The sequence below is a fragment of the Pseudopipra pipra genome, chromosome 2, assembly GCF_036250125.1.
Source record: "Pseudopipra pipra isolate bDixPip1 chromosome 2, bDixPip1.hap1, whole genome shotgun sequence".
Taxonomy (NCBI): domain Eukaryota; kingdom Metazoa; phylum Chordata; class Aves; order Passeriformes; family Pipridae; genus Pseudopipra; species Pseudopipra pipra.
The window spans coordinates 5,593,707-5,620,039 of NC_087550.1; the positions used below are offsets into that span (position 1 = coordinate 5,593,707).

The window sequence follows — 26,333 nt, forward strand, 5'->3', positions numbered from 1 at the left end:
CTGGGTTACTGTGATCCAAAACCCATAAGATCATAAGAATCAGAACTGTTGCTTTGGCAAATTTAAAAACGTTAAATATTCTTTTTTTCATTGCAAAAATTGCTAAGAAATTTCAGAACAAAGGGTCTCCCTCCTTTTAAAACCAAACGACTCAAACATTTTATTGCAAAAGCAAACTGTTTTCAAGTGTTGAACTGATATTAAAATTTTAATTTTGAAATTGGTTCCACACTAGCAGGATGCCAATATTGCAATTTATAGTAAAGACAATCCAATTTACAGAAGGCTAAACAGATATCATGTCTTAGGTCTGACCTACTTCAGGAAGAAAATCTCTCATCATATTAGAACACTATTATTTAATTCTTAAAAGCACAGAAGGCAAAAGAAATAGGTGTACGTTTACTTAATTTAATTCCACTTTTTAACTTAGTTAACTAAAATGTTGAATTGTGAAGATTAAAAGATATTTAAAACAAGAGCCTCCAAAGGCTTATTTTACCTGGGGAGAGCTTTCTCTTAGAGAAGAAAACACAAATCTTAGTGTATCTCCCCCTGCCTGCACAGCCTGGCTCATAAGGCAGCTGGAAGCTTATCAAAGACATTTCTAACCAATTCCTTCATGCAGTTTAATTTTAGCTTTTCCCCCACTTTGAAAAAGGGAATTATTGTACCTAAAAGTAGGATAATTGGAATAATTTTCTAGGACTGTGTGTATTCACAAGTTCAGAAAGCTCTTACAAGAACATTACATTTTTACATTACATATTGAGCTTCTAATTCTTGATAAAGAGCACCAAGTGTAGGGCTAAGAGAAGCATAACTTGGAGTTACTTAGGCAACTATGAAAAGATTACTTTCACATTCCCAAAGGAGAAAACAGTTTCAAAATAATTATTTCTTATGGAAAACTTTTGGGGGATGCTTCAGTTGTTGAGAGCAGAAACCCCCAAGTAATATCTGCCTCAGTACTTGAGCCAAAAATGCAATTATCTTATCTTTACTTCCCGCCATCATAATTCAGGTATATTCAAGTAGAGGTGAGGAGTCCCCCAGTGACTTAATAGTGGAATCAGATTCCTGGAAGATTACAAATCTTTCTAAAACTGAATGACCCAATGAAAAAGTCTTTCTATAAACAAGATACTTGAGCTTGTGGATATTAATTGATATCTAACTATCAAATTCAAATGCATTAGCTGTTTCTAAAGGCATCATCTGTGCATCTACTGCAAAATCACTAATTGTTGATGTATCTCTAAGGTCTTCTGCATTAGCTGTAGCAGGGAATTCCTAGCAAAACTAGAAAGAAAAAGCTTCTCAGCCTAGCTATATTTTTTGAAGTAGTTATAAAAGCTGATGTTTATTCCTTGGAAGTTAGAGAGAATTAAAAAAATGTGCATTCGAACTAAGTCAGTAGGTTCAACTGTACAAATAATAGTATCTACTCTTCTTTCATTGCTGCTTCTGTGCAAGTCACAGAAGGAAATTCCTACTATAAGTTGAGAGAGATTAATTTTACAGGAATGTTAGAGAACAGTCAAGCTTTGGGTCAGGGGAGAATTTCAGTAGCTTCTTCCAGCAGTTGTACAGAACAAATGGAAGTTTTGGGAACTACAAATCCTACTGACCGATTCTGGTATTTTTAAATTCCAAAGTGCTCACAGAGCACTGGTTATACAAAGAGAACAAAAAGATAATCTTTCACTTTTAGATAAGACTGCATAACCTAATTAGAGAGATAATACTTCTCCAACCCTGAATTCATTGAGCTCACAGTAGATTTCATCTCAAAGAACTTATCTTTTTTTCCTTTTCAGTTCTTCTCCTATAGGTGCTTACTTTGTTGAGGCAGCCTGTCTATTCAGAGCTTATCTTCTCTATTATTACCATTACAAGCTGTACTGTAACAGTGCCCAGATGTCCCAGCTTCTGGCCAAAATGCACCACAAAACAGGACACCTGACCTTAGATGTTCCCTCTAAAACATCATGGAAAAAAATATATAGGTGTGCACAGGCAGGCTGGGCTGTAGACAGAGTTGGAAAGAGGGAAAACCCCAGACATTGAGTCGAAAATGTGACAAGGAGAGCTGGCATTATGGGACATGCAAAGCCACACTTCCATGGCACAAGAGAACACAAGTGCAGTGCAGATGGAACCTGAAGATCTTCATAGGTGAAAGCAGTTTTGGGGGGTTTTGTTTTTATTTTAAGATACATAAGACACAACAACACTGCAATGACAATATGGCCAAATACTGGGCCACAGGTCTTGGGTTTGCAGCATCAGGGTGTCTCTCAGCAGAGAAGGTTCTGTTGTCCAAAGGTGCAATAAATGAGTTGCAGTGACTTTGGAAGACAGCTGGAAGAGGCAGTTACTTATCCCTAAGGACAGAATTGACTTCCTCACAGACTTTTCGGATCAAGAGACTATCTAAGACTTACCTATGGCAGGAGGATGACAAAAGTCCAAGATAAAGATGTTGACCACAATGAAGAGAATAACAATGATATAAATATGCAAGAAGGAAAAAAAATAAAATAGTGGCTAAGTACTGGTTTGGGAGAACTAGTAATGCTGGATTTAATTTATTGAGAAATGTCATAAAGTGGATATTTTAATTTGAGGCAGAAGATGGATTTAGCAAACACCCATGTCTGCCTCCCTGTCATTCCCTGTTGAGAGGCAGCACTGAATTTGTACAGAAAAGAGACTAAGTTTGGCATAGTTATAAAATGACAATCTTTATGATAGCAACAGGTACCCAGCATTATCTGCATTTTATTTGTTTGCCTTTTTAATTATTATATAGCCACAGGAAGGGAATTTAACATAAATAGCTCCCATGAAATAATTAGGTATAAAAGTGCCTCTCTGATAAAAATTATACACAACTCTCAATGTCACAAGAGACTTTTACATCTTTCCCACTGTTACAAAGTAATAAGATTTTAAAACTTGTTCCCCAGAAGGCTTATAACACTGTTAGTCTTGGGCAATATAAAAATTAAAAGATATAATAAAAATCTATGCTCTCTCCTGCTGTAGTTTAACTCTCAAATAGGAATTGGAACTGAAGCAAAGTGGTGAATAATGAATGCAATCCTAATGGTAATTTTTCTATATCTAAGGCAGTAGGTTTCTACTTAAATGTTCACTGAATCATCCTTCTAACAAGATTTTGATAAAAACATTCTCTTATTTTTCTACCCACTCTCAAAGAATATGCTTGATAATTAATTAATGTTGTCAGAGAATTGAAGTTTCAGACAGACATTTCAGATTTTTTGAAAGGAAACTCAATTTTGAGGTGAAGGGCTTGATGCTCTTAAGTATGTTCCCCTTTATTTTCTATAATCTGCTAATTCAAAAGCTGAGAAAGCACAGAAAAATCAGAATCTGTTTTATTCCAGAGATCCTTTCTTAGTTTCTTCACTAGGAAGACATTCTAACAAAGTTATGACATCTCTTCTATATTTTGTGAAGCATTAATGCATGTTATTAATAAAGATGCTCTAATTTTTGCTTCCATAGGCCCTCTCATGATATATTGTTTTCTGCTTTAAATGAGATGTGTTCCATTTCCTGAATTCACCTTTTAGTTCATTCCTACAGAGAATAAAACATGGAACTGGACAACTCAAAAAACTGCATCTAAACTGGGAGCAGCCTACTCCTCTAGTCTCCTTGGCTACATTCTGCTGAGGAAAAGCAGTTCTAATACCTGATGGCTCTTCCTGGCTTTATCATGCATATATTACACAGGATTTATTTTGGACTGAGCTTGTTGAGGTCCAAAACTAAGCCACGGAACAAATTAATGGCTCAGCACTATATGTGGTCAGGGTGCAAGCTCCCTCCATGTTCCTATTGTTTTGAGCCACACAGAACCATTTGGAATTAAAGCAATTTTGATGTTGAACAAATTTTTCATGAATTCCGTGGGAGATGAAGATTGGATACACAATCTGATAAACCTTTACCAGTATAAAATAGTGACAAGAGCTTAAGTGCTACAGCAAACTAGTTTGTTTTCAACAGCCATAAGACATTGTTGAAAACACCTACAAAGAGTTGAGAAGGGGAATATATTTTAATGAGATAATTTTACATAGATAGATTGCAACCATTCAATGAACTATGGATTTGAAACATGCAGCAGTAGGTTGTGTTCAGTATACATGAAAAAGTGAAGAAAGATGAAAAATCTTTTTTTTTTTTTTTTTACATTTTGGCATGGTTTTGAAAATCTGTTCCAATCTATACCACAAGAAAAATGGAGAGGGATTTTTTTACAAGGGCATGTAGTAATAGGACAAGGGGTAATGGCTTTAAACTGAGATAAGGCTCAGTTTATAATATCCAATAGATTGGATACTATAAAGGAAATCTTTTCTATAAGGATGATGAGGCCCTGGAAAAGGTTACCCAGAGACGCTGTGAATGCTCCATCCCTGGAAGTGTCCAAGGCCAGGTTGGACAGGGCTTGGATCAACCTGGGTTAGTGAAAGGTGTCCCTGCCCATGGCAGGGGGTGGAACTTTATGATCTTTAAGGTCTCTTCCAACCCAAACCATTCTATGATTCTATGAAGTACAATAATATTATCCTAATGCTACAGAAAGCTAGCAAGACTTCTCTTATGGCAAATATATATTATAATGAAATAAAGCCTTTTAGTGGATGAAGTTCACAAAAATAAGTAAATAATAAGCAACACTGTCAAAAGCATCCTTCCCTTGCTTTAAAGAGAACAATATTTACAGTCAGAAGAAAATCAAATCAGTAGAAGTAATGATAAAAAATATATCACTGCATGTATCATAAAATTTGAGATTAATAAAACCTCTGGAATACATCTGATAAAATCCCACTGATGTAAAATTTTTAGTTCCAATATAATAAAAAAACTTCAAGCCTAGAACAGAGATAATGATTATCCTATGAAGTATAAATCTTTTAAATTGCTTTCTAGTTGTATTAAATATTTCTTCTTGAGAACACAGGAGCAAGGCAAGTGTGAGTGTACACACAAAATGCATGTTTATATATGTTTGTATGAACACAGACACACATAGACAAGCATTTAAATACACACTGGTATTCTTAATTATGAAGATTAATTTCACCCATATTTAGAAAGTCCATTTCAAAAATAAGTAATGAAATCATCATAAATAAATGAGAACTAATGAAAAAACTTTGGCACATCATTATGTACTAAACTATGCACATATTTATAACGATGATCACACACTGTTGTCTCAGCAATTCCTTAAAGTTCATAAGTCAAGATCGTTGTGTAGCCTAGCCCTAAATACACAATGCCCTGGTTGTTACAGATTCCTTCCCACAGGATACATGTGGAAGTGGTAAGTACGAAATTAAAATCTTTGGTGTTAGGGAAGTAGTTAAAGACACTGCAAATATGAAGTTTCTCTAACGTCCTTTACAAATCTTCAGGCATGATCATAACTCTAAATTTTCTCTGAGCAGTTTTGATTGCTTTAATAATAGTATTTTTGCATTTCTCCACTAAAATACTAGTCTATGCTTTTAACTCTCTTTTTAATATAGTTATTAGTGTATATTTTCTAATTACTTTCTAACAACTAATTCGTTTACCTAGGAGCACTACAAAACTCGAAAAGAGTAACAAAAAATTTGGGAAATAATTTAGAGGTGTCCTGAGTACTCACAGACAGTAACCACAGTACAATAACAGTAAGTGGAGTTCACAGCTGCTCTCTGTCATCAAAGGGATGCTAAGCCACTTAAGGACATTAATAAACACAGCACTTTATTTATAATCACTAGTGAGTCTGTATCACAGCTATTTTGGAGGAGAAGCTGGGGCAGAAACGAGGCCAACAGGTCTTCATTCTTGAACCACAATATCCCTTTTTGCTGCTAAAAACCCAAGTTAAAGGAAGTCAACCTTAGTCAGTGACACAGAGTGTATATGTAAAGCTAAACCTTGCATTTTATGTTCCTTCATGTCACACTGGCAATTTAGGAATAAAAGCCATGTCAGCTGGTAAAATTTTAACAAGTAAAGCTGTTTAATGGCTGAAACCTAGTATAGTGTATGTGACTAGTTCAACACTTAAAGAATTAGGAGCCAGGTGGATGAGGTGAGGCCATCACCAAAATGGTATGAACACATTTTCTTAGCTCTGTATAAAGTAGAATTAAAACAGAAGAGCACAGCACATCTTAAATCTGAGTGTGTCTGGTTAGCACAAGTTTTATTTGTAGTTTCCCATATTTTAACCATCAGCATCTCTCATTTTAGCCTGATAGAATACAGACAGCAATGATGGGAAGTATAACACCCCTGGAAAACAAAACATTTACAAGATGTTCAGCAGCAGTTAATTCAATTACAATTTCTTGTTCTTCATGGTAAAGAATTACCTCATTCTTCTAGTATTAGGTGACAAATTATGATATTGCCACTGCAGTATCTGCCAAATACAATTAGGATTAAATTATTCTCACTCCAATGACAGCCCAACAGAAGAAACTGTGTGTATCTGGATCACTACAAATTGGTGAAAATCAATTAGAATCGATCAGGGATAATATAATTTTCAAAATTAGCAAAGAAGAAAACTGCAGTATGTACAAGTTCCAATACCAAGAATATTCTGTCTAACCCACCTGATCCTAGGAATTCAAACCACTAAGTACCTCATTAGTTCACTCTTTGATTTCCTTGTATTGACTGTTTTATGTCCAATTATGAACCGATCAGGATGGTCCACATGATGCTTCAATTAATGCATATACTTCACAAGTGTTACTCAAATTAGGGTTCAAATTAGTTATAGATTTTGTGCTTAGCTTGAAATATTATTACCATTCTAGCTGGTGCTTTGCAGCAAGCTCCATTCATCCGACATTTGATGGTTTTGGAAGAAATCCTTAAAGGCATTCCTAACACCTTACTCTATACTGCGGGGAGTTCTGAGTCAGATTATCCCAGGGAAAACATGGAAATGCTGTGTCTCCAAACACACACTGCTTTCCCAAAAGTCCTGTGAGAGCAAGTCACATCAGCCTTCTGACAAAGAGGTCTCTCACCTCATTGTCCCCTTCCTTTCCTCTCTCTTCCCTGTTCCTGTTGGTCCCCTAATCACCTCCAGGTGATTTATCCCACAAAATATTTCAAAAGGACAACACTCAAATATTCTTAGGCTGTATCCAGCATGTAGCTTCCCTCCTTCACTTCACACCAGGTGCAGAAAGGCAACTTTTGGTAAAGGCAATCTCAGTGTTTCTGCAGTGTTTGGAGTACAAGATATGTGGGATACAGTGCCCCAGAACACGTCACTTAAAGCTTCCAAGTATTAAAGGGTTTAATGATGTGAGACATTTTGAGAGCAAACCTTCAGTCAAGATTCAAGTGTACAGGGTATTTTGGGGACACTGAGGGTACTTTAAATAATTTAGTTCACAGCTCTAACTTAAGGACGTCACTGCTTTGATTTTCTGTTTTGTTTTGGATCTCAAGTATTTGTTTATAAGTGGACAATATGAAAAACCTTAAGAAGGTAAAACAAGTAAGTTTATAGTTTTATAACCGTGGCCAGCCCTGCTCACCCATAGGCTGAGTGTGATTGAGGAGATGACACGATTAGCTCCAGAGCTCTGATCAGGCTAAACAGAAGAGTTGAGTGAACAGAAACAGAACCACAGAGGGGAAAAAGAAATAGGGGAAAAAAAAAAAGAGGTAAGAGCAGAGAGCAAAAGTGTCCTGGATACTGCTTTGGGAGCTTGCATATTTATAGCTGTGTTATGGACTGGATGGATGGACCCAAGAGAAAGCCAAGTACCAAAGCAAAACTCTGGCAGACTCAAATTAGACTTTTCCAGGCCACATTGAAGAAACAAAAAGCATAGCAGCAGCTGTGCCTGCCTCTGGGGATACTGAAAAATGCTTCCCTTGTATGATGCACTGGATTAACTTTGACAGTCAGTAGAAAAAGTTGAGGAGGTTCCAGCAGCTTGGTGCCAGTATTTATATGTCCAAGTCCTTTGGATTGGCATTAATAACAGCACTAGTTTGGGTAAGCTTGGGAGGACCAAAGTTTGCAATTTGGTTAATTATTGTCATAAAACCAAGACAAGGCTGTATGAGATCTGCTCTCCCTTTCACACTTGACTGGCAGCAGGTAATTCTGCTGAAGATTGTGCTTAAAATCAAAGCTTTCCAAATTAAGCAGCCAAATTCCATTTCCATGAAGATCATCAGAAATGTCCCTGTGTAATGAGTTAAAAATGGAAGGTGTTGAGATACCAGATGATTAGTAACAGTACAAAACACTAAGACACAGACATAACTTCAAGCTGTAGAGAGAAGAGGTATGTATGGCATCAGTCATCACCCACACATGCTGGTCTTTTAAAAAGTAGTTTTTAAAAAAAAGCTTTTTTTTGCATTTTTGCCAAAACCAATCGCTTCTTATTATAAAATAAATGCTAGTGACTAGAGTAGTCTACATTCACCACTTACAGCTGGACTCAGGGTAAATAACACTGTATGAACTCTCTTATGTGGTCCACCAATGTTCCCTCAAGGGATTAAGTTTTTGTATTTACGGATGGTCCTGAGAAAAACAAAGGGCAGCATATAGAAATCCTCTTTTAAAAGGGACCCCATGTGTGCATTTTTAGGTCTCAATATCATCACTAGTGATGTGAGAGCAAAGCTTCATTTCATATCAGCAGGACAGAGACCACACCCCCATAAAACATCACAGCAGTGTGATCCAGCCTCGGAATACACCCAAGGAATTTCACTACAGCACACATCATTGCTGCACACAGACAAGGTGAAAAATTAATGCCTTAGGTCAAAAAAGGGAACTCCACCACAGAGCAGAGCATTCCAGGAACAAGCCTCACACTGAGATTTAAATCCAGCAAATAACAAGATGTTTTTGGAGATGTGGATAGAAGAAGATGACAAAAAGAATTTGATCCCTGAAAGCATTCAGCTTATTCCTAGAAAAACATACAATCTCAAATAAAATGTCAAGTCCTATGTAGTAAAACTAAAATGGGAAATAGTATTTTTTTTTGCTATTAGGTCTTTGTTTTTAAGTCATATTCATGAGCATTGAGCTCTCAATCCAAATAACATTTGTATACAACAATGGCTCTACCTCATCCTGCAAAACAGATAAAAACCCTATTATTTTGTCAGGAAATTAATCCTCCTGGGTAAAAACATATGTAGAATCCTAATAAAGAATAATCAAAATGCATATTAAATACAATATTTTAAAATAAAATAATTTCTAATAGAGTAATTGAAAATATTTCCCATTTTGCCTTAATTCGAAGCCTTATGAAAGGAAACACAAATTTTATACGCACAGAAAGCAACAGGCTCAACTGAAATAAGTTAAAATAATTGGGAGTACAACAATGTTTAATATCCTCCAAAATTTACAGGACATTTGTCCAAATGAACAGCCTGGACTTAAGACAAAATGACAACGCTGGAGTTATTTGGAAAGCACTGGGGACTACAAGCATATGTTCTGAGAGCATTAAACAATGAGAATGCTTTGGCAGAGATTCCACAAATATTTGAAAATATAATTATGCAAAAAAAGGCCCCAAAACCCAAGGGCCAGGCTCAAAACCATGCCAGTTCTTACTTGATCAATCTAAATCATACAGTATCCCCTGGGAAAAGGAACCAAATCTCTTTATCTAATTGCCATGATAATTATTCTCAGATACTGGAAGAACATGAATGGTCCATCTGTGAAGGAATTCAGCAATTGCATCCCAGAAAAGTAATTCCAGAAAAAATAAGGAATAGGCTCAGTATGTGAGAAAGAGTGTGTGTTTATCTATGGGGAATGTATTTTTAATGTACTTTCAGAGGATAAAAATACCCACAAATATGTGTCTGTATAAAGGAAAATATTAAACAATGATGTATAGTCATGGGTTTCTATAGTATCTTGTAAAATCAATAAGGTAAAGGTAATAAATAATAAGGTAAACCAGCAAAGCATAAAATTCATCTTTCTTTGGAGTGATATTTAGAGAACTTCAAATATATTACTTCAATTATACACAATGTTTCTAAGGTTGTAAGTCCCTCTTTATGGAAACTCATGCTTTTACATAAATTATTCAAGATATTAAAAATGTTCTGTTTGCCACTTACTCCTGTTAATTAAGGGTAAACAATCACCATTTTTCGGAAGTTCTAAGGAAGCATTTAGTGATAAATAGGCCGAAGGCTATTAAGTGTTTCTTTCCAAATGGACTTAGGTCAGTTTAATTCAAGTAAAGCTTTATAAATATTGTTCCTGGACACTTATGTGGTAGGTTAAGTGACTGGACCACGATCTGATCCCTCCTTTCTCCTCCACTGAGACAGATGTTGGCTGTGCTCTTTTATTACATCCCCAAGACATTCAAATTAATTCATTAAGATTGAATTATTGTAACTCCCTCTCTCTTGCCCTGATAACACATTTTGCTCTCACATGTCTTTACATTTCATCTTTTCCCTCCTTCTTCCCTCTTTACAGTATCAAATATAAGCACCTCGTCTTCATGAAAGCTGCTCGTGGCCACTTATCTCAGCATCCAACCAACTCCACGGTCTCTAGTTGGCTTCAGACACCAATCCTCACCTCCACCCTGTCACCTTCCCAGCTGGGCCTGTCTGTGCTTCCCTGCTTCATAAATACCTGGAGAATAATTTCATAATTCCTACAGGAAAGCTCCCTCACTTTCCATCAGCATTAAAAAGGCTAATTCTCAGCTCAGACTGTAAACGTGTGACAACTTATTGACTCTGCAGTTCCCTTATGGGAGCAAAACAGGCTGGAACTGTATTCTTAGGGAAGTTCTTGTGGCAACTTTTAAACAGCACTTAGATAAGCAGGTTTCTGTTCCAACACTACAGCACTTGGTTAATAAAAGTAGCACAATGACAAAATATGGTATTTTTTTAGTATTGATCTATCTCTAAAGAATATCACTTCTTTTCCTGACCCAAAGCTTCTCACTTTTGATATGATTACTCCACCAAGCAAACACATAAGCCATCATTCCACCAACAGTCATCAGTTTGTATTATTTGAGTGCCTTCTCGAAGAAACCTCCTGTTAAATTTGAAATTTTCAATCCTTTTTTTGCCTTCAGCTGCTGGTTGAATCAATACTCTAATAGATGCACTTCTTACTTTCAACCCTGCAACTGGCCAAACAAATGCAGGCAGCTTAAGCCAGCTTAGATTCCTTCTTGCTGAGCCCAGTTCCATAACAATGTTGACCTTGCAAAGCTTGAGATTCCTGGGGCTATCCTATGATCTTCCCTCAATAACCACTGAGCTAACAATTTCTCTTAAGATAAATTCAGCCACAATGGATAAGATCACTTTGAACTGTTTCATTGTTTGAATAATTCAGGCAGATACTTTTTACTTATTGCTACAATACCATTTTAATGTTTTTTAAGGAGCTATGACTACTAAAGACTTTTTAATGTAAAATATGGAACTCCTTTAATTGGGATTCTAGTCTTCCCAGAGACTCTGTGGGCTACCCTGCTGATATATAGAGGTATGTACAGAAATATTTTTGCCAAATCTTACCTTACAACATAAAATTGGCAACACTGCATTTTAATCCAATCCAGGTGAAATCGAAAAGAAAAAAAAACAAAACAAAACTTTTCCATAACCAACAAGATGTTTGATAAAATCCACCTAAAGTTTAGCAAATATACAAAAAAATACCCATTTTTCTGCCTCAGAGTAGTTTGTTTAACTTACCAATCTCTTTGGAAACTATTTATATGCCATTATAGTTTATTGCAATCAGTCCTGAAGTTGTTTTCTTGCAGAGACTGAAAGAAATATTAGTGATATAGTGTTTAATACCAGTTTAGCAGTAGTAGGAACAAATGAAGAGTACTGATACACAGACAATGTGTCTGTTTGCATAATGTTTCCTGGCTATGCTGCAACCAGCAGCAAAACAGAGAATGAAAGCCCAGTTTAACTATTTTGGTCCTAATTTGCATCATTACCTGAAACTAATAGAAATGGGTGATTTCTAAACTAATCCAGACCTTCCAAAACCTTAAAATGTTTTGTGAAGGAAAATAAAAGGTAAAAGAATGTGTCAGGAGACTGACATGCACATTTATTTCACTAGGCCAAAAAAAGACTTGAAATCACGTAGAACTGAAACATGTGTACCTACATACTTAGACTTTGCAAAGTATCATTTCCCTTTTAATATTTCTAAACACTACTAACAAATAGAATGGCAAGGAGTTTTATGAATGAAGTGCTTAAGTTTCTTTTAAGGTAGTCTTGAGATTTCTTTTGCTTTGTTTCTTTCTTGGGGGCTTTTGTGTGTGGTGGATTTTGTTCTCTTTTTTAAAAATATCAAATATAAACTTGCCATCACTATCTTTAAACATGCAGTTCAGAATTAAAAATGAATGCTTATCTGAATGGCCCATTCAAACATTGCTAATTAGAACAGTTCAGTTGGATGGGACCTACAACAACCACCTAGTCCAACTGCCAAATATTTACTTCTGAAAAGTGTCAATGATATGTCTTTTTAACTGGGAAGTTGCAGGTAAAAACCTTTATAATGCTAAGGATCTTTATATCTGAAGTGCCATTTGAAAAAGAGTCATGACCACTACAAAGAAAAACCAGAAGGTCCAAGCATCAGGGTAGTTTTCACTCATTCTTCGTAGCATCAAGCAGAAAGTAAGATTTGACATGTTTTTGTTTCACCATAACTTGTGGCTTCCAAAGTGAAAATAAACTAGTTGAAATAAAAGAAAAGCTACATATAAGCAAATTATCACTGAAAGAGACAACACCCTTGATGAGCTAACCAAGCTTTCTGTCTCTCTTATGAAAAGCCTACTAGACTCTTTGTCGTGATAAAAATTCAGGGACTTGTTGAAGTATTTTTATCTTTTTTTAACTCTATTTGAATAATAATGAGTTTTTCAAGTGGTCTTATTTTATCTCCTGCTCTTAGGAAACCTTTCCAGATGAAAAGTAGGACATAAAATCACCCAATATGTCGTCAGCCTCCAGCACGGGTCACTGAAATTCACAATGTCTGAATATTAATACAACTTTATAATATCTATGCTGTAGTTAGTAGGGAGTGTTTCTACCTCCCTTTTCTTCATGCTTGAGGTGATGCTGACAATATCAGTCCTGTGCTTCATATCCTCTATTAAGTTCTTGTATGGATGCCACTTTACATCACTGTCCTAATTTACTCAGCAATTTAAGTGAAGCAATCTTCATGTTGGGTCCCCTTCGAGCAACACAGAGGACAAAGTTCAACTTATGGTTTTCAAGACCAAAAAGCCCAGTTATGAAGCAAGTTTCTTTCCTTAAGAAATACAGGCATCTGCTTTTTTAACAATCATCCCCTTACAAAAAACTCGATTTCAAACTCCTGCCGTGAACAGGTCCCTCAGAAGAAAGTTATACAAACCAAAGCCTGAGAAAAGAAATGCCAGAAATTGGACATATTCATCTAATCATTTCAATGCTGCTGCTGCTGGGGAATGAGAAGCAGAAGCAAAATGATGAAGGAAACCTGTAAAATGTTCTAAGATATGCAGGTGCTCCTTGTGTGAATACTAGCATATTAGAGATATCTTTGACATATTTGCCAAAAAATAAGTTTGCTGGTTTGCATCCCCACATGACAAAAGATAATTTAGTTACTGCATAGCTACTAAGGCTATGCAGTTGCACAGTGGTTCTTGCCAGCTTAATTTATCCTATGAAATCTTAAGCAAGGGGAAAAGGAAAACTTCCAGCTTCATTCACACATCTATCTCAGCAGCTTTTATTTTGTTTTGTTTTTTTTTTTTTTTTGGTGGACTGGACACACGAGTTGATTGATGACATTTAGTTGAGCCTTTTTCTTCTGCACTAACCTTTATCAAAAAGAAGGCTTCTAAAGACAACAGAGAGGGAGGCCTTTGACTGCCTCCAGCATTCTCAACTGCTGAGTAAATGTGTTAGAAGCTCATAGCTTTAATATACTGCTCACAGACCCCAGTTGAGCTTGTGACCTTACTGGGCTCAGTACCATACAAGTGTAAGTGAAAATATGAGATCCAAGCTCCAAAGAGTTTGTGAACTCATCCTTTCTATGAAAGATAATTTGACTCTCTGGCAGTAAATCCAGATTTGACTTCAAACTGAAATAAAAAGAAACTTCAGCTGATCTTCTGTTTGGTCTCCCAATGAACTCCCACCAAGTTACAAACAGCAGAGTTTCAGAAATAATAAAAAGGGAAGAGGGACCAGAAACTCTGCAGTGAATCTGGATTTTTCATCCTGTAAATCCTGTGATGCAGTCTGAAGGGGGGGAAGGTTGCTTCAGTGGAAACACGTGGAGATGGGAGAGAGCACAGGACCACAAGTATTTTCCTTGCTGAGCCTGTGGAGACCATCATGGAAATAGTAACCAGAGGAACTGCTGTTCCCTTTGGATCCTTGTGAAGCTGCTGCTCAGAGCAGTGACTCCCTGCTGGCACCTGACTGGTTTGTGCTGGATGGAGATGGAAGCTGGATGCTCCCCTAAACTCTGCCTAAATAAACGAGTTCAGTCTTCAAAATAAACTTGAATGCACACACTGAGAATAATGGCAATTTGATATTTACTGGCAATCTCTAACACAGTCTTAACATCAGTTTTTGAGCAAACTCATTCCTTGAAATTACAAAAAAAAAATTCTATTGAGAACTAGTTCAAGAGAAGTGAGAAACAGAAATAAAACCTGTTCTCATTTTCTGTACATACCAAGGAATTATGCTTGTTTTAGAAAACAGTATAAAGAAAATTTAATTTGCAAGAAGACAAAGACATGTAGAGCTCAAGTTTTATTAAAAAAGAAAGACAAGACATTCTGAAATGACTTTTTTTTGTTCCTTTTTAAATATTAGGAAACATAGAGTTAAGAAATGAAGAACAAAGGTATTTTTTTGTCTCCCCTCTTCAAAGAGTGCTGATTTTATTTTTAGGATAGCTTCAGTCAGGAGACCTTAATGGAAAGAAAAACAGCTAGAGAAAACTCTGTCTAGGAATCCTTCATAATTCAAAGCAAAAGGGTATAGAATTAAAGGAGAAAAAAATAAACTTCTTGCTTGCCACACCATTCTTATTTTGTGTCTCAATGGGAAGAGAATGACAGATGGAAGTATAAAGTGTGTTTACTCATATCAGGCCTTTGATATGCAAATGCTTGTTCTGAAAGAATGATAAATACACTGACCAGCAGACAGACATCCCCTCAGCAGAAGAGCATCACAGCCTGATGGAGAAGAGAATAAACACCCCTTGGCAGATGCATTATGAACACTCACTATGGCAAGTTCTGCCCCAACATTTTCCCCAAGTGAATTCTGTTTTGAAATGTAACATCTTGACTATGTTTAAATGTAAAGAGTAAAAGAGTACATCTCATAATAAACAAAATCCATTCACTCATTTGTGCCTTTATTTTTTTGTTAAATCTCACAAGTAGCCTCAAATATGAAAGTGTTGCTGTGACTCTGCACTGAAGCTGGAACAGTTTTCAAATGCACTCAACCTCTTTTCCACAAGTGAAAAAACAGGAATTCCTCTTTTCCACCCCATTACAGTTTGAATGCAGTATGAATGTTCCAAGAAGGTCAGAGTACAGCAGTGTAGTAACACTTCAGAGCCAATAAAAATTACTTTAAGAAATGTAGAAAGGGTTAAATTATTTTAAGCTGGTGGTTTTAACAGGACATTAAGCAAGATCACTAAAATGATAAAGCTCAAACAACACCACCAACCTCCATTATACTCAATATACTCAAACTGCACAGTGTACTGATTTTTTATATTTTTTAAGGATTTATTCCCTTTTCCAACTGTCATTAGCACAAAAGTCTAAAGCAGAAGAAAAATACCGAAGTTTTTTTCAAGTTATGCCTTTTTCAAGATACTTGCCACAGCTAATTGCTCACAGCAGAATTGAGATCATGCATTTTTCTCAGTTACAAGTCCTTTCTGAGAAAAAGAGTTACATATTGTTATTTTAGTAGCTTTATCATGGAGTTTTCTCAGGAACTACAGATATTGCCACCATTTGATCATTCCTCAAATATAGAATTGTTCTATATCTCCGTAGACCTATTGAAAAAGAAATAACCCCCCAAACAAACAAAAAACCTCACAAAAGCCAATAAGAAAGTGCAATTTCACTCCCTTCAGAAATGGAAAAAAAAACAGCTGCAGAAAGACGCAAGAGAATATATGTGAAAAGTAAAAGTACTGATATTCTGGAAGTTAAAGCAACAAATAAACACCACATGGATATCTTTACTATTACTACCACTCATTTCTAAAGTAATAGTAGAGTTTCACTGTGTTCCAGTCCTTGATTTTCAGGTTAAATTGCTGTGCTCATTAGCAATTAGGTAAAGAGGGATAAGGTACAGGGATAAAGAACCAATCAAACATCAGTTACTTAAATTGCCTCCGTAGTAGCTACACTGTGGGTTTTTTTGGATGCAGGCAACTGCAAAAATTACTGAAGACAGAGATTTAGTCAAAAATCAATAGGTTGTTTTACAGCTACTGTTCCTTCATTTCTTTCAGGTTTACCTAATTTATTCCTGAAGAGTGGGAAAGTCCATAAATCAGAAACAAAGGTAACAGTTTTACAGGTTTCTCCTGAAAGAAAATCTTTTTTATATTATGCAATTCCTTTTCTGCTACCTGTAAATGTAACTGTCCAGTAGATTCCACCACTGCTTGTTATTTCTTACAAATTATACTATTTTCATTGCTAATAAGACTGGACACTATTTCAGGAGAAAAAAAACCAAAACCCAAAAAACCCAGAACCCACAAGGAATCAAAAAAACCTTTGAACATTGTAAATGAGAACTTTCATGCTGTGGATAAAATGCTTCTTTCTGATCAGGAAATTGCAGCTTTCACAATATATTTACAATGCAGTACTTTTTAGATACAGAGAAGTAACAAAACTAATACCATCCAGGCACCGGTACAAGTGTGGTATGATATTTAAGAGTATTTCATCTTTGGATCTTTTCCTGCCACAGGGAAATTTATTCCAATTCAACACTCCTGGGATCAGATCAATCTCAATGCTGCCTTTTAAAATGATGTGGTCAGTTTTGGATCATTAGACCAGGCCATGTATATTATGAAGGCACACCATTTCATCAGTAGATACCTTGCATACATTTTTACATTTACAGTTTAAAAAAAAAAAAAAAAGATTACTTCTCTCTTACTCTTAGTAGGCTCTGGTGAGTAGCATGACCCATATTTTTAAACTAATAAATTATTTGCAAGTTATTTTAATTTATATTGCCATTATTTCCTTTGTCACAGCTACCTGGAACACAAGTTGTTTTAAAATTTATTCTCATTTAGTCAGGCCACCTTCTCCTTTAGAGGAAGAATTCAGTTTAAGCAAGGTTCTTCTATTCACAGGAGTTCGTGTTGTGGCATTTTTAGATCTAAACACATCACAAAGTTATTTCTAAGTTTTAAAATGTCACGATACTACATCTGCATGTAAGATCACACGCATAAAAAACCCTGAATTTGTAGAATAGATTTTCTCCTACAACTTTGCTTCATCTATTGCACATTTATACTTAAAAAAATCAAATCAAAACAGCCAACAAACTGTCTGGAGAGCTGCTGCAGAAGTATGAAATCATAATGGGGAAGGATGAAGGTGGTTGTGCCTGCTGATCCCTGTAAGTGCTGTCCTCCATCTACCCGAGTCTATAAAAGTGCTTAATAACTATAAAGTTGATGACTAGATTTTTGTTCCTGATTGTTTGCACACATGTATTAACAATTATCTAGTCAACCTCTGACTTCATTCTGATTTGCATGACTTTAATAGAAATTAGTCACTATGTTCCTTTGGAAATTACAAAGCTTTCACTCACCCTCCCTAAATGTTGTCATCGCCCCATCTCCAAAATAACCAAAAAAATCTCATCAGTATCATAACCCAGAGCTGCTAGTGATTAAACAGCCTGATATTGAAAATTCTGACTTTAGTGTGCAGTATTTTCATGAGCACAAATCAGCACTGTAGGACCCAAAACAGAGTCCTGAACTCTGACACAAATGGTAGAGAACAAGCAAGGTGTTTTAGAAGTTTGAATATAAAGGACCCCTAGCTAAGTGATGTCAGTTTATCCTTGGGTTAACAGTAATTATTGTATTAGAAAAACAGTTACAAAACCAGGATACAACAAAACAAAGTCTCTGCCAGCCTGTTTAGAGAGAATTGGACAGGACACATTCTTGCCAATTACCCCCCCCCCCCAAAACACTTATTAAAGGGGGTTTGAACATTGTTATCTGTGTTTGTTCTTGACTGTCTGTGTGTTGAGATGTCCAGTAAACATGACAATGTATAGTTCCTTCTGATTCCAGCTGCATTCACATTGGATGTTGCAGGTTTCCCATGTACGGAACAGTCTCCAGCTCATGACCATTGTTCAAAAGAAACATTTTGGAGAAACTCTGGAAGATGGATTGGCTTTGTTTTCAATTTATCACTAAAATTTCTAGACCACCCCTTAAAAATCCGCTGACTGGAATAAGTGTATTTGAGTAACTATTTGCGAGTCTGACACATCTAACTTGAAAGAAAAGCGCAGTTTGCTTCACGTGGCTCTAAACCACCTCACTCCTGCTTATCAGGGTAAAGCTGAGCTCTCAGACCCCATTCATCAATAAACAACGTTTGCACTGGAATTATTTGCTGTGGAAAGCTCTAAAAGTCCTGTGTTTGCCAACCAGCACAACACAAAACAGGGAAGAGAAAAAGCTTTTTCCCTGCTCAAAAAACACCTTTCAACAAAGTATTTCTTGGATCATTTTCAACTGCAAACAACCAGCATGAGTTTTACCTTCTCTCATTATTCCATTCCACCATTTACCACTGCTGTTGCCCCTACTCTGTTGTGCTCTGGTGTGATCAATAGTCATGTATATCTAGGAGAGAAGTTTGCATTCTTTTAGCTGTTTTAGTGTTCTCTGCTGTCCATAGTGAGAGCTGCAGCTTTGCAGAGTTTTTTTTTAGCAAATTTTCTCCCAATTCCAAACTTCTGAAAGTAAATAACTGGGGATGTTTTCCCAGGCAGGGCAGCTCTACCTTATTCAGGCTCGAGTGAAAACTCTTTACTGAAGAGGAATATTTTGGGGAGTTCTCCGAGTATGAGGCTCATCCAAAACAATAACAACTTTGCATAATTTCTTCCCTCTTCGTGAATTTTTTATTCCAAAATTGTTAATAGCAACTGAGCCACGATTGCAAATTTCAGTGGTAGCAGTGAACAGACTGGGACAAAGAGCTAATAAATCACTGACACAACAGTTGCATAGAGGAGAAGGGTGAAAATGACTTTTCCCAGCTAATCTGAGCCATTCACAGGGAAAGCCTAAGGAAATTCAACAGGAGAAGCACAGCCAGTGTCCCACAGATGGACCAAGTGCCATCCAGAGACCTCTACCAGTTCAAAAAAATCCCTGTAATGGGACTTTGTCAGTGTGGTGGCCATTTCCTTTGGGATATTAATGGTGTCTACAGACCTTATTCCCTTCTGCTAGACTTGTTTAGTTGTTTTTCAGTTAAACACTGCAGTTTATTTAGGGATTTTTCACTAAATATTTGGATTTTCAGCAAATACTAAAAACTCCCAAACATGAAATTTTAGTTCAAAATTTCAGTCACCTGAGCAAGTTACAAAAATCAAATAGCTCCCACAATCCAAATCAATATAAGTAAAACAGTCCAAGAAAAAAAAGAAACACATCAAAAACCAAATAGTAACCACTTGAGATTAGAATATGTTTTAAACATCTTGCATGGTTTGGATATGGTTAAAAAATTTAAAAATCCGACAACATCAAGATATCCAAAGGCCATTTAAAAGTGAGTTTTGAATTCTCTATACTGCACTAACAATCTATAATTTTTTTCATGTTTTACAAAATCAGTATACTTCATGTTATTTAAGAATATAGAAGGAAAAAAAGTAAATCTTTTAATCAATCTAAATTTTCTCCCAGAACTTGCTTTTGAGAAGAATCGAAGTCTTTAATGAGAATTCAAAAAGATTTTTTGCAAAATCAATTCCATCCAAACACACCATTTCTTACTGACATGGTTTGCCATGACCTGTTAATTACAGTAATTGGGTGTGTAATTTGAAACAACTGAGATAAATAGGCAAAATTATACCAATTCATAGTTTACAAAGAGAAATACATGCAGAAATAATCAAATGCATTATTCATTATTAGTCACAGAATCCCTATTCTGATTTTTGAAAAGAAAAATGTTCCTATTCTCCTATTCTGGGATTTGCCTTTTCTGGCATCCTAAATGCTACAAACAAACCATGTCTTCAGGCACATCCCTAATTTTCTCCTCAAGGTCTTTACCATCTCCTGACTCAACGTGACTCTGTAGATTCTTGTTTTTTTTCATATAAATATGGTGGGAAATTTATTCTGAGTGACAAATAAAAAATACTTTTACATCTTTAACTGCTTTCCAATCTCTGATATCCCAACAATTCAACATTTAAGTTCTTGCTATCCTTATGAAGGCATCTTGAATATAAACATGTATGAGACTTCTCCAGAATAAAATAGTTTCCTGTTAAACTGCATTAAAATATTGGTTTTCAAATATTGCTTTAAAAAAAGTCCAATAAAAATTACAACAGGCAAATATGATGAGGAATATTCCAGCACGCACAGCCTATAAGACTGTATTCACCAAGTGAAATAAATACTTCAGAACACTGGAATATTCATTGAATTTGGGATGGGGGTTGTTGTCTGCCCAAGCCCCACCCCAGTTTCTCGTCTATCTCAGACAGATACTGGTATATAAAATACTGCACATCTTAAAATAACTTTTGAATATGATTTTTCATTTCTTCTATCTTGTCTACTCAGTTTTTCCCTTGAAGATTAGTTTACACTAAAATTGAAATCTACATTTTGACTCTGCATAAAAGATAGGCTGCTATTAAATTTACTGCTCTGTAGGGACTTTATTAGGGCTGCTACTGAACCGTGCATCATTTTAATTAGAATTAACACTTTCATCTTGTTTATGAATATATGTAAGATAAGCTTTGAAATATTTAACATCTGGGAATACCATCAAGCTGTCACAGCAAAATTAAGACATTTCACATACATAACTATTATTATATAATAGCCAGATACCAAATAACTAAACAGTCATTGTTAGCATTTGGAGTATAATCTTTCTGTGCATACATTTTAATGTCCTTTGGGAATTTACTCATGCTTTGATCAGTCTCCCTTTGAAGCAAGGCTTCTTTAAAGAGAGACATTTCAAGTGCAGTCCTTGACTCTGGGAGATGTTTCACTGGTAGGTAGAAGACCTATTTTACATAAATTTATTCTACCATTAGCAGACATATCCCTAGAACAGCACAAGCAGGTTGGTTCCCAAGGATCGCTTCCTTTGCTGAGATATTTACTTTGCAGGATGGGAAGATTCACTATTCAAAAGGCCACCATCTCCAGGTCTGCCACCTCTCAGGAACTCAAGATTCTTCCTCTGGGATTTGATGGGACTCTGAAAAGTAAAATTAGGTGGGGTAGAAGCTAATCCAAACAACAAAAAAATCCCAGAGAACCTTACCATTAATAATATTGCATTTACCATCCACTTATTTTTGGTAGTTTTTTTTCTTTCAGCTGACAAGAGCTTAAGCTCGTGAGTACCCTCCAAAATAATGCTCAGTGTCTCTGACATGACACAAAGTTTGGTTGGTGTGATTTCTGAGAATCTCTTGAACACCATTGCCCTCACAGTCTACGTTAGCTCACGACACAGAATTTTATAGTCTACATTAGTCTTCCTGTGTGAAACAACTGCTTTTGACACTCTTTCCACCCTAAGTTTTAGGAAGAAAAGGATATATCTGTTGGCTAAAGCAAAAATTGTCTTACTTGCATTATTACTAAGAGTTACAAAAGGCAAATGTAGTTCATGTTTTTAAATAACTGTACATATTTTCTTCTTTTCAAGACAAACCTCAGAAATCTCTTTATGCTTGTGATTCTTCAGCCACACTATTCAAGAGGAAACCCTTTATTGATCGCTTTTGAAATTACATTTCTCAGCATAAATGCTTTAATAATTGACTGAATGGAATGATTGGAAGCCTCTATGGGAACAGTTTTATTACAGAATGTGTTTTATGGTTTATTTGTGAATGTGTTACTGATTAATAACCTGCCTTGGAGGAAGTACTGGTGATTATCTTCAGATTCTGGAGCTCAACTTTATGTTGAGTCCTCAAAGGAGACATAATCTATATTGAAATAATAACAACATTTTAAAAGGTTTCAATTATTTCAAGGCATAAATTTAAGTCCTTGTGCTCAGCAGAAGCCTAAAAAAAAAAAAAGTCACCTTTAAAAAAGAAAAATCTAATTCTGACAATTTCTGAGCCATTACATTATAAATATATTATAATCTCTGAACACTATACATTCTTACATAAACAGTTTTAAGATTTAAGTCAGATTTCTTATCATTATTGAAAAAAAATCCACAGTCTACTGTAGTGTAAAAACTTCGAAAATTTTCACTGAGCACCATGACTAAAATTTTTTCTGAGCTATTATGTATTTTTGCTTTTCAGGGCTCTACGACAAAAAGTCAATGAATGACAAACATCCTAGCAACTGAATTTTCAAAGGTATTTTCAAAGGTAAATATTATGTCAGAACTGTTACCTTATTGCAACACATGGCTCTGGAAGTCCTTAAAACATGATTTTTCCATAGTTGTGCCACACAAACAATGTGTCCCTTTGTCCGGTTGGTGGCCAATTATGTCTCACAGCTTTCTCACAAAGCATTTCTCTTTCACAACTTTCAATGAGTTCCATGAGTATCACAAGGCATTTTGTATTCAACGAGTGCTATTAAGTCTTGAACCATTATGGTTTTACTCTACTCCATGTGCTTGTCACAAGAGACCTCTTCTGAACTCCTAAAGATGTCCACTTTCAGCACACTGAAGAAACCTGCTTACTGAGGAGAATATACTCATCCACAAGAAAACCCCATCCCACTTCTCTTCCAGCTGGAGAAAAGCCTCCTACAGCTGTTAAGAGATAAAAACAACCAATGCTGAAATGTTACATTCATTAAATGCAGCGGGCCAAGGGTTTCACTCAAACAAAACTCGCCCACATTCAATATATTTGACTGCTGAAACAGTTCAGGTTGATCATGTGTAAAATGCAGTGAACATTTCCCAAGTCAAATTAATCTGAAATGTTTGAGCTCAAGCTTTTAGCTCCTGACTGCCAGAACAAGAACAAAAATGTTGTGGCAAGCAAGAAAAAGCTGCATTACCTAAGAATGGGGAGGCACTGTTTCTGTTAAGTCTCTTTAGGATGTGACACACGAGGACAAATCCTGAGACAGTAAGGAACACAGTACAATAATTCAGAATTAGAGCATTCTTTCTTCCCTTCCTGTCATACTGTAGGATCCAACCTATCAGTCTTTGTTACTCACATTTTTACCATTTGTATGTTGGATGCAGCTGTTTATTTCTGACAAATAAATGTCTTTGAATTTAATACCAGATTTCATTTAAAGTCTGTTTTGGGAAGGCAAACAAAGTATAAGGCTTGACCAAGAATTAAATGGTGACTAGGCTGCTATCGTTCAAAGACAGCATCTCATCATATATAGGGAAGTCCAGCTGCACACAATCTATTAACAATAGATTTGGGAATGAGACCTAAAGACTGTCCTTGTTTGCCACTCTGGCACCTCACACACAGAGCACAGCACATGAGTCCCCGTTCCCAGGCTGTTTGTTACAGTCCCTCCACACCTACAGCACCGGAGTCTGGGCAGCCAAACTGTTTTTATCCCCTGTTGCAATCCTAGGCCATGGCCTCACCACCCATCCTACAGTGAGGAGACAGGACAGAAGTGAGCTGAATGGGGGAGAAATCAATGGAGCTGATGTAGCTCAGCGCGCTACAAAATGACAATAACAAATCAAACAACAGTTTTACAATGTACTTATGCACAGTTGAATAGATGCACAGTTGACTGGATACACAAATACGTGTATTTATGCATACTTGATTAGATAAACGAATGTATTTGTATTATATGTGCACTTCACAGAAGTTAAACTATTTATTTCCATCAGTACTACAAGTTTAGCATGTGGCCATCACTGCAGTTACTTCCTTCAGCATAACAAGAAAAAAAAAATAAATTTGCTAGGAGCTGTTGCTGATGTCAAATCATGCAGCTGTGGTACCAAGTCATACACAACCAAAACAGAAATCAATCCTTGCTGTCCCTTGGACAATTATTGTTTACTGTTTATTAGGGATAGCTGGTAGGATCAATATCAAACTGTACACATCAACACAAAACCTGAGGCAAGTCATATCTGAGTTAACAGCAATGCTTTGGTTTCTAAGTTTCATATCTTTGTGTACAAACGAGAATATTGAAGTTTTTCAGTTTGAAACTCGCTATTTAACCTGAGCTGGCTTCCTTGTTCCACCCTCAAAGTAGGTTTCCATTCAATGCACATTTCAGTATCAAAGTGAAAACCAGTAATTTCCAAGAATTAATTCGATTTGCAACCATTAAGTTTTCTATTTGTGCATAATTTATTCAGAAAAATCAAGGTTTTAATTTGAATTTTTACAGAGACATATTCTGGAAACCAAGCTGCAGTGCCTATTGTAAGGTTCTTTATTTGCTCAAAATAATGCAAGTACGTATGACATGACAAGTGTGTGAACAACTTCATTTAGTATCACTGTAGTTTCCTTACTACGTAAAATCAAATAAGAAGGTTTTTATTTCTTCTTTAAATCCTCACTTCTGAAGCAGCACTCCTTTCCAGCTGTTTTATCAGATTTTTTGTGTTACAATTTATCCAAATCTGCAGATGGCTGTAGATTAAATAAAAAGGACTGGGTGTGAGCTACAGTGGGAATTTATGAAGTATTGAGATTTTTCTGGCTGCTAAATCAGGCAGTCACTGAAGACAGGTGTCCTTAGGGACTTATTTAATTCCTAACACTTTGTTGCAGTAAAAAAAACCCAACAAAACCACAAGCAAACAAACAAACAAAAAAAAATCAGTAATAAACTTAAACATCTACAGTTTTAAGACACTGAAAAGACAAGGCAGAAAATTGTAACTTTAAAGAAACATAGAAGCCATCAAATGAACCTAAAATTGTTGAGAAAAAGGCAAAGTGAATGAATATAGGCAAGTCAGACCTCTTCAAATTGGTACAACTCACTAAAAATTCATCTTTCTAAGAGTGACTAATATCCCCTGCATTTCACCCAGTCCACCATACAGCATTTTCCTCCTACTTCAGCTAAGCAACAATGTTATTTTTAATTCACACTAATTAAAAGCCTTAAGGAAAAATGGTTCTCTCTGAGCAAGTGGAAAAAGTAGAAATGAAAGAGAGATACAGTGTAAAACAGCTTGGCACATGACCTGCCATTTAGAAGTTAAAAACAGTATATATGAACATAAAAGTGCTGCCAGTAGCATCTGTAGTGTCCCTTCACAACAGATAGTTATTTAAATTTTCATCTACTGTAAACACAGACTTTTTTCTAACGTACACATTTTCAGATTTTTTCCGTATGTTAACAGTTATATGTAGTTGGATATATTCAGATGCTTTGATCAGGTCATTATTATTTGCTTTTCTGTACTGTTACCTACAGACCTACTACCCACAACTCCTATTTTTCCAGTGCACGTTCTTGGATCATGCTAAAAACATCTATTTAGCAGTTTGACCTAAAAACTGAATTTGGAATTGCAAAATCACGATTCCATCTTACCCATATTCAGAATTCTAAGTTATAATACTTGTTGAGTGTTCACAGGTGTCCTGTAGCCTTACATAGGCTAAAGAGTAGGATTTTTAGGGAAAAACAGGTATCACCAATAATCAGAAAGGTCTTGAGCACTGCCATTGAAATAGTGAATTCTAAAGCTCTTCAGACTCACATAAATTATGTAAAATAAACTGACATTACTTAAGCACAGGAAAAAACGGTGAACCTCTTTCAGAGCAGTCACACATTTAAGAAGCTGCTATAAATGTCAATAAATTATATGACTATTTATTTGCAAAAAATAGTGCAACTATTTAATGATTTCATTATTAAAAAACCCTCA

At 35.9% G+C, this 26,333-nt stretch overlaps 1 protein-coding gene across 6 annotated transcripts in view; it reads right to left on the reverse strand.

The window, feature by feature from the left end:
* The window catches only part of EPHA6 (EPH receptor A6), a 446,467-nt gene that overhangs the window by 307,522 nt on the left and 112,612 nt on the right, over positions 1-26,333 (reverse strand). The window lies entirely within an intron of this gene.